This window comes from Hyaena hyaena, unplaced genomic scaffold (assembly GCF_003009895.1).
Source record: "Hyaena hyaena isolate Hyena2069 unplaced genomic scaffold, ASM300989v1 scaffold_565, whole genome shotgun sequence".
Taxonomy (NCBI): Eukaryota; Metazoa; Chordata; class Mammalia; order Carnivora; family Hyaenidae; genus Hyaena; species Hyaena hyaena.
This window is the reverse complement of record NW_024081196.1, coordinates 967,347-976,256: the sequence shown is the minus strand read 5'-3', so window position 1 is coordinate 976,256 and position 8,910 is coordinate 967,347. Positions and strand designations below refer to the sequence as shown.

General features: G+C 39.4%; 1 pseudogene; it reads right to left on the bottom strand.

The window, feature by feature from the left end:
* Positions 1 to 1,854: 1,854 nt before the first annotated feature.
* LOC120248053 lies at positions 1,855 to 2,177 on the bottom strand (annotated as a pseudogene).
* Between the last annotated feature and the right edge of the window lie 6,733 nt (positions 2,178 to 8,910).

Here is an 8,910-nt window from a genome sequence, read left to right as displayed (position 1 = left end):
CTTGATTTCAGCTCAGGTCATATCTACTGGTCATGAGATTGAGAACTGTGTCAGATTCTGCACTGGGCAGGGAGTCTGCATAAGATTCTCTCTCTTTGCCCTCTCTTGCTCTCTCTCACCTCTTAAAAAAAAAAAGAAGAAGAAAGAAAGAAAGAAAATCCCTTCATTGAGTTGAGAGGAAGTCTGCAACCTACAGAAAAAAATCACTAATAATACCAGGGTTTCAATGTTAGAACAGTTGGTGTACTTCACCATGCTTTGGTAAGTATGAAGGAAGACTTGACTCCCCAGTTGAGGTGAAAGAGCCATTTATGGCTAAGGAAGAGCTTAGCCTTAGCTGGGAATCTGGCCTTGCAAGAGTCTTGGGCATCCTATTTCCAGAAGAAATAGTTAGAAACAACAGAAGTAAATTAGTGCTTGGCCAATTATTACTGCTGAATAACTTGGTGGAAAGAAGAGGCAACCAGATGCTAAGTCTTTTTTTTTTTTTTAAATGTTTTATTTATTTCTGGGAGAGAGAGAGAGAGACAGCGTGAGCAGGGGAGGGTCAGAGAGAGAGGGAGACACAGACTGAAACAGGCTCCAGGCTCTGAGCTGGCAGTCAGCACATAGCCTGACGCTGGGCTCGAACCCACGAACCGCGAGATCATGACCTAAGCGAAAGTCGGACGCTTAACCGACTAAGCCACCCAGGCGCCCCAACCAGATGCTAAGTCTTAACAATCTAATGGCAAGGAAGAAATAAGGTGACAGGTAGGGTCAGGATCTCCTTTGTGGTGAGAAATGAGAAGATCTACTTAAAGACTCAAAGAAGACACAAGGAAAGCACTAACCTGATGTAAAAGCCTAGATTGCTTCCCAAAGGGTGAGTTGTGCTAACTATACCTTGTACTTTACTGCCAAGTGCTGCCTTTTAATGGATGGTTAACGGCTTACCTTGGTATCACCACAGAGCTGGACCTTGTCCTGGATTCCCCTAAAGTCAGTCTGGTCAAGCTGGAAACCCTATTTTCCTGAATTTCTTGCACTGTAGGTTTCTAGGTTAGCAGTGATTAATTCGGGATTCTGGAAACAGAAGTGCAATAGTGGCTAGTACTCTCCAAAGGTCTTTGCAGTCAGATAGAATGAAAAACCAATGCAGAGGTTCCCCAAAATTTCCAGTTTTCCTTCACTCTCCTCTGGCCCCTTCTAACTCTTTTTCCCAACTACTGCCACTGCTTCCTAACAGAGGCCCATGCCTACCACCAGAAACCTCGATACAGATCCACAGAAGCCATAGCTACGGAGAGTCAATAACTTCCCATAGACTTCCCCATGGACTTCCCCTTTGTGTTTTCACTTCAGGGACTGAATGTTCTTGACTTCTCTTAACTTCTCTGCATCTTCTATCTTGTCCACTTGTAGCAATGCTTTAAGAAGACAGCTTTTTTAATATTTTAAAACTTTTAAAAAATATTTATTTGAGAGAGACAGAGTGCAAGCAGGGGAGGGGCAGAGAGAGAGGGAGACACAGAATCCAAAGCAGGCTCCAGGCTCTGAACTGTCAGCACAGAGCCTGACATGGGGCTGGAACTCACAAACCATGAGATCATGATCTGGGCTGAAGTTGGATGCTTAACCAACTAAGCCACCTAGGGACCCCAAGAAGACTGATTTTATTTTTTAAAGATTAACCACTCATCTATGTGTTTTTATTTGGTAATATTTATATCAGTACATCAAAAGTAAATTTTAGAGACATGGGATATCATTAGTTTGGATACCATGAGTGTATTATAAAAGAGATATGAAAGTTATTTACATAATTAAAGATTTCACACTTGACTGGAATGGGCAGCTTCCCTAAATGCCATTTCAATAGTGATGTATTGAATCATTATTCAACACATCTACATACTTTCCGAGAATGTCACCACCTCTAAACCAGAAATAATCCATGTCATCTAAAACTACTTTGGTGACTCCATATTCTGGGAGAAGAACCATATCTCCAACTTTCATGTCAACTGGTTGAATCTCTCCACGCTTTGCTTTGGAGCCTTATCCAACTGCTTCTACTGTTGCTTGTAAGACTTTTCCTTGAGATTTTTCTGGAAGCATAATGCCTCCTTTGGTTATAGTTTTGGGTGCACTCCTTTCAACTACAACGCAAAGAGAGGAAGAAACCTTCTAAACATCTATTTTGGTCTTGCCATGACTCCAAACCCCACTCCCACTTCTCCCACTTCACCCCCACCTCTCCCACTCCATACCCCCACCCCCATTTTACTCTGCTCTGGAGCTGCTGCTACAGCAAGTCTGGAGTCTGACCCTTGGGTCACGTGATCCAAGAAGACTGATTAATGCCTCTCCATCTGATTTCCAGTTCCTCTTTCTGGACCTTTGCTTCCTCAGCTTCTCCCTCAATTGTGCAGGGTCTAAATCCTGTAACAAATTTCTCATTCCATACATTCATGATGGTTGTGCTTCACTGACTAGAAAATGTCTTTCTAATCTGAATGGATCCTTGTTCATCTAGGAAGTAGCCATGTCTCCTTTGCTCCAGGAACCACCCCCTGCTATGTCTCAGGATTGCTCCTATATCCAGAGGGAGAAGGAAAATGCATATGGCTGAAAAGAAGATGAACTTTCCTAGTCAATGAGGTAAATATTCTCTGACTCATCCTCCAGCACACATAGAACTCTCATAACAGAATGTTCTAACTTTATTTTACCCCCCTGCCTTTCCCAAAGAGCAATTGGCTTCCTGATCTCCTTTGCAGGGTAAGTAAAATCTGCCTTGTTTTTCTGTGGCAAGCAAGTATGGGCATGTAAGGTTTAAATAAGAGAAAAGGTCTAATGGGAAGGGAGAGTGTTAGAATGAGACAGAAACCAGTAGTTTACTCATCAGGACTCATTGTAAGTAACACTAACCAACTTAGTTCAAGCTACATTAAACAAAAATGGTAACATTATTTCATACAATTGGCAAGTCCAATGGTGATCCTAGTTGAAGCCTAGCTGGATCTGGAGGTTGTATTTCTCATCCTTTCTTGATATTGTTTCTTGAGAAGAATTGACTTACTTCTCAAGCAGGCTTTCTCCTAGTGGTAGAAAAGATGGTAACTGATACACATCCTACAAATTAACTATTACTATATATAGAAAAAATCCAGCTAGCTTTGACGTAAACATCCAAAGAAAGACTTTGACTGATCTGGGTTGTGTTTCATGCAAGCTGCTAAAACACTCATCTGGGCCATCAAAAGCAGGGTGCTTTTCTGACTAAAACTGAGTTCTGCATTATATTTCCTAGAGTAATGTTACACTTCCATATGTTACACGTAATAGCAAAGGTTCAGAAATAAGTTAGCTCCTTCAAGACTATAGAGGTATACTTCTCTCTCATGTTTCAGACTGAGGTGATATTCTTCATCACTGGGATTCTGTTCCATGGAGTCATTAAGGAATCTAGTTTCTTCTATTCTGCTTCTCCACCAGCCCCCAAAAGTCTGCATGGTCAGCACATCCATGTTCTAGCTTCTGGGAAGGGGAATGAGAGTGTGGAAGAAGCATGCTCCTGTCTTGGTTCAGAATTTGTATGCCTCACTTTGGCCAAAGTCCATTGGTACAACTTTAGTCATATGGCCACTCTTAAGGGCAGGAGGGGCAGGGAAATGTAGTCTAGCTATGTGCCCAGAAAAAGGTAAGAAGGTGCAACACTGTCTCTACAACAAGGGCTTAACTATGGTTAGGAAGAAGATGTCACATCCAGCCCATGTAGAATGAATTCCCCCATGGAAAAGGAGATCCTGACACCAGAATAAAAGGAACAGATGTTGTGCAGGGGAACAAAGACAGATATTCCCCTATAGATGGGTATTAGAATGCTACATCCAAGGACATGCTGAAGCCAGGCATGGTCAGATGAGCAGGTATTAGAATCAAGCAATATCTAGCCAACCAGAAGAACATTTCTGAAGGCACATGCTGCAGAACCTATGTAGAACAATAGAAAATCTGATGTTATTCTTTTTTTTAGTTTATTTCTTTAACTTTAAAAGTTTTGTTTGTTTGTTTGTTTTTAAAGAGAGAGAGGATCCCAGGCAAGGTCTGACAACATGAAGTCCAACATGGCCTGAACCCAAAAACCATGAGATCATGACCTGAGCTGCAATCAAGAGTCAAGCTTAACTAACTGAGCCACCCAGGAGCCCCATGCATGTATTGTTTTGATCGGACCATATATTATATATATATATATATATATTTTTTTTTTAAAGTTTTCTTTTTAATACTTATTTCTTTTGGAGAGAGACACATAGTGCAAGCAGGAGAGGGGCAGAGAGAGACGGGGACACAAAATCCAAAGTAGGCTCAATGAGGGGCTTGAACTCACAAGTGTGAGATAATGACCTGAGCTGAAGTGGGACACTCAACCAACAGAGCCACCTAGTACCCCTGGACTATATCTCTCTTTAAATATTGAAAAATTAGTATCTGAATTGAAATTTACACTCTAAGTATAAAACACACTAAATTTCAAAGATGTAGTACAATATAACATACCTTATTTTTATATTGATTGTATGTTGAAATAAAAATGTTTTAGATGTATTTGTTTAAATCAAAATTAACATCATTGATTTTTTACTTTTTAAAATGTGACCACTAGAAAATTTAAAGTTTATGGGGTACCTGGGTGGCTCAGTAGGCTAAATGTCCAACCCTTGGTTTTGGCTCAGGTCATGATCTCACGGTCCATGAGTTTGAGCCCCTCATTGCGCTCCATGCTGACAGTGCAGAGCCTGTTTGGGATTCTCTCTCTCCTTCTGCCTCTGCCCCTCCCCTGCTCACTGTCTCACTTTCAAAATAAATAAATCAAGTTAAAACAATTTTTAAAAAGAAAAATTGAAGTTTCATGTATAGCTCATGTTACATTTTTAAAAATGTTTATGTTTAAAAATTTAAATTTTTTAAATGTTATTTAGAGAGAGATTGGGTGTGGAGGAGCAGCAGAAAGAGAGGGAAAGACAGGAAATCTCAAGCCGGCTCCACAAACAGCACAGAGCCCAACTCAGGGCTCAGTCTCATGAACCATGAGATCCTGACCTGAGCTAAAACCAAGAGTCAGACACTTAACTGATTGAGACACCCAGGCGCCCCTCACATTACATTTCCATTGGATACTGCTGCTTTTGCATTTCGTAAGATCAATCCCCAAAACCAGGGGCTAGACTTCAGGTGATTATGTTTTCAGATGCCCTCCAGAGCCTTGTAATAAAGGAATCATAACTAATCAGCAGACTTAGGGGAAAAGTTAAAAAAAAAAAAGGGAACACCAATTAAAAAATCCATTAATTAGCATACTTCTGAACCTACAGCATTTGTTTGAATCCATTTTTCTTTTTGCCTTCCTCATATAAATTAGCACCTGTCAACAAAAGGTAATGTGTTTGAACTTCATAAGAATGCATAAAATTTGCATGCTGTAACTTTTCTAATAGAAATACAGGATCATAGTAATTTTTACCCAAAGAAAGACAGCTAAATCAAGATCTAAAATACTTATTAAGTTAGAAAGTGATTGCCCTTCAGTCAAAATCTCCCAACAGCCTTTCAATTATTCTGTTTATTTCTATATTTAGACATCAGCCACATCTTATCTTTAGCTTTAGCAATTACAACACTTCAAGAAAGAAATTAAGGAGGTTGGAAGGTGTATTTTGTATAAACTTTGTTTGTGAGCCTGACATTAAATACAATAAGTATATGTTGAGGAACTGCTCTGTGCCAACATTTTTATGATATTTTGGGTGCACCCCTGTGCCTGTGCCCATGCGCATATTTGTAGTCATGTCTGTGGTGCCCAGCTCAGTCCATCCTTCACCACTGATGATTGGACAGGAGTTTACATCCAACCAAAGCTGTCCCAATCAGAATCTCTTCTTGGAATTTAGAATTGGCATATAGAAGCTAGACTTCACTTGGTTTCTGATGAGTGCTAGAGCTAGGAAATCGGGCAAAGTAAAGGCTAGGATGAAGAGGTGCAGGCCACAGCATAATAAAAGAATCTACAATGAGATCAAGGGAAAAGAATGTAAACGAGCCAAAAGAAGGAGCCAAGAAATCAAATATCTTTGGAAAGACAGAACAACTAACTTTAAATATGAATTTTCTAGTTCTTGGTTCCAGTGTCTTATGACCTATCTCTATAATTATTACTCTACAAGTACTAGGAGTACTTTCAGACATTCAATAAATTCCTATTCATTCATTAATTTTTTGTTTCTGACCTAAACTAGTTCATGAGAGTTTCTGTCCTAACAACAAAACTTATCCTTTCTCTCTTTTTTAAAAATTTTTAATGTTTATTTATTTTTTGAGAGACAGAGTCTGAGCAGGGGAGGAGCAGAGAGAGAGGGAGACACAGAATCTGAAGCAGCTCCAGGCTCTGAACTGTGAACTGTCAGCACAGAGCCTGATGTGGGGCTCAAGCCCGTGAACCACAAGGTCATGACCTGAGCTGAAGTCAGATGCTTAATGGACTTCACCCAGGTGTCCTTAAACTGACCCTTTCTTTAGTCAGACAAACATTAAGGCTTGCTGTTAAGTATAAAATTATTTAGTAGGAAATTTGTGAACATATTAATTATAGGAAATTAATAAACATTAATAAAATGATACAATATGGTTCTCTGAAGGAAAAAGCAGAGTGATTATCTAGAATATAGATTTTTCATTAAATTCAAACAAATGTATTGATATTCATACAATATAACTTCCATTAATACATTAAAAGTAGTAAGAGGAGAAAATTAAAACAGGAGGAATAAAATAAAAGAGGAGGAAACAAATCAGCTCTTGACTTTTAAGTTTTTGCCTTTGTCACTGTCTACTCCTCACCCCTTTGTTTTCATAAGATCCTCCAACAAAAAAATAAGCTAGATGAGGACTGAGAAGTAGGAGCATATGAATTAGGCAGTAGTAAGCATCTAATAAGAGCTCAACATTACATAATGTCCTTAGGATAATCTGCAGAAAAAAAGCAGTGATCCTGACATGCAAAGACTACAATCAAGATAACACCAAGAGCAGAGTCATTACTTGGACCTGAGTCTCAGAAAAAGATTAGGTCTGATGGTATTCTTCACTAGAGAAAGGAGAAATGTGTGCTCAAGATACAATCAGATCCATAGCAGATGGAATATCCAAATTATCAACAAGGTGTAGACAGACTTATAGACAGGAATATCTATGAGAGAGAAGTCTGAAGAGTTGGAGATAGGAAAATGAGAAAGAACAAGAGTAGGTCTAAAGTTGAGAAGTTGCAGATCACGATAAATATGGAGGAGGAATGGACCAAGACAAGTGGATTGGAACAAAGATAATGACTAGCAAAAGCTAGCACGTTGCGCTGTTGTATGGAGCTGGGTAAGGGGCCCAGGGAGCGGATGTTTGCTTGAAAGGAAGGTGAATGGTTCCAACAATGGATAGTGTCTGATAAAATCCAAAGCCAAACCATAATTTCACACCACCCACCAATGTAAAAATCTGCCCTCCCCCAAACAACATTCTCTCTACCTTCAAAATTCAGCTGAGTGTTTGCATTTTATCCATTGTGTCTAGGTTGGATCATCTAGTCCAACCCATTAATTTTAAGGGCCAGGCTACTAAGGGCCAGATACATTCTATAACTTAATCCATGCCACATGGCTAGTGGCAGTCATGACTAATATCCAAATTTTTAATTTTCAATCTCACAGTAGGTGGGTTTCCACATACAAATTCTCCAAATTCTGCACATTCCAACATTTTTCACTCTCCCCAACAATAGGCCAGGGTCTTTTATCTCTCTAGGTATAGAGAGAACTAAAGAAAGAGAAGATAATTAAATATTGGATGGGTCAAAGGAAGTTTCAGCAAGAAAATAGAATATGATCTGAATTTTGAAAAATAAGTATGATTTAGATAAGAAGAATAAAGAAGGGAAGAGATTCCCAGGAAAATAAAGTAGATCCTCTCACTGAGAATGTGAGGTATGGAAGCCCATGTCTTGCAACAGGATGAAGGAGAGAGAGAGGCGGGAGGAGAGAGGCTCCTGCCTCAGCCTTCTAGTCACAAAGGATGCTAAAAGCTCCTCTTCATAGAAAATCTCTCCCCAACACCTTCATCAAAGAATTCAATAACCATTTATCTGAGACCATTTGAGAGGCAGAAGTGGCAGTGGTTAACATGGCTTGACCACGAGAATCTAGTAAGAAATGGAATCCTTCCCCATTTGAGTCCTGCTGAAATGCAGTCATGTTGCTTCACACTTGTCATATTCCTCGTATTTTAAGAGCCTCAGAAGGAACAATATACATATACAATGGAATAGGACATTAGCTTTTCCTGCTTTATTAAGTTTTTCTTTACCACTTATCACTAACACACTAAATAGTATACTTTGTGATCATGTTTATCATTGGTCTTTCTCATTAAAAAGGAAACCCTGTCATAGCAGAGATTGTCTGTTTAGGATTTCTGCTGTTTCTCAGGAACTCAGAGCAGTACCTATACATAGGAACTCAGAATTGGTAGAAGTCGTATGTTACAGTTCTCTCTCTTATAAGACTGAGAAGCTAGTGCACACACACACACAAAGAAAAACCCAAAAAACCCTGAAATTGTCCATGTTAAGTGGTGAGGCCTGAACTAGAACCTGAGTCCCGACTCCCAAAGCTATGACCTTCCTTCCTTTTTACCAAGGTATTTCCCATCATTCGATTTAGAATCCTCTGCATAAATGTCTTTCAACAATGAGAGAAATCAATTATGGCTAGAAAATGAGCAACATTTCCCCTCACATTGGCTCTGTTCATACAGTTAAATTGGTGTTTCATATTTGTACAATTACATTAAAATAAACACACAGGATGATCACCACAA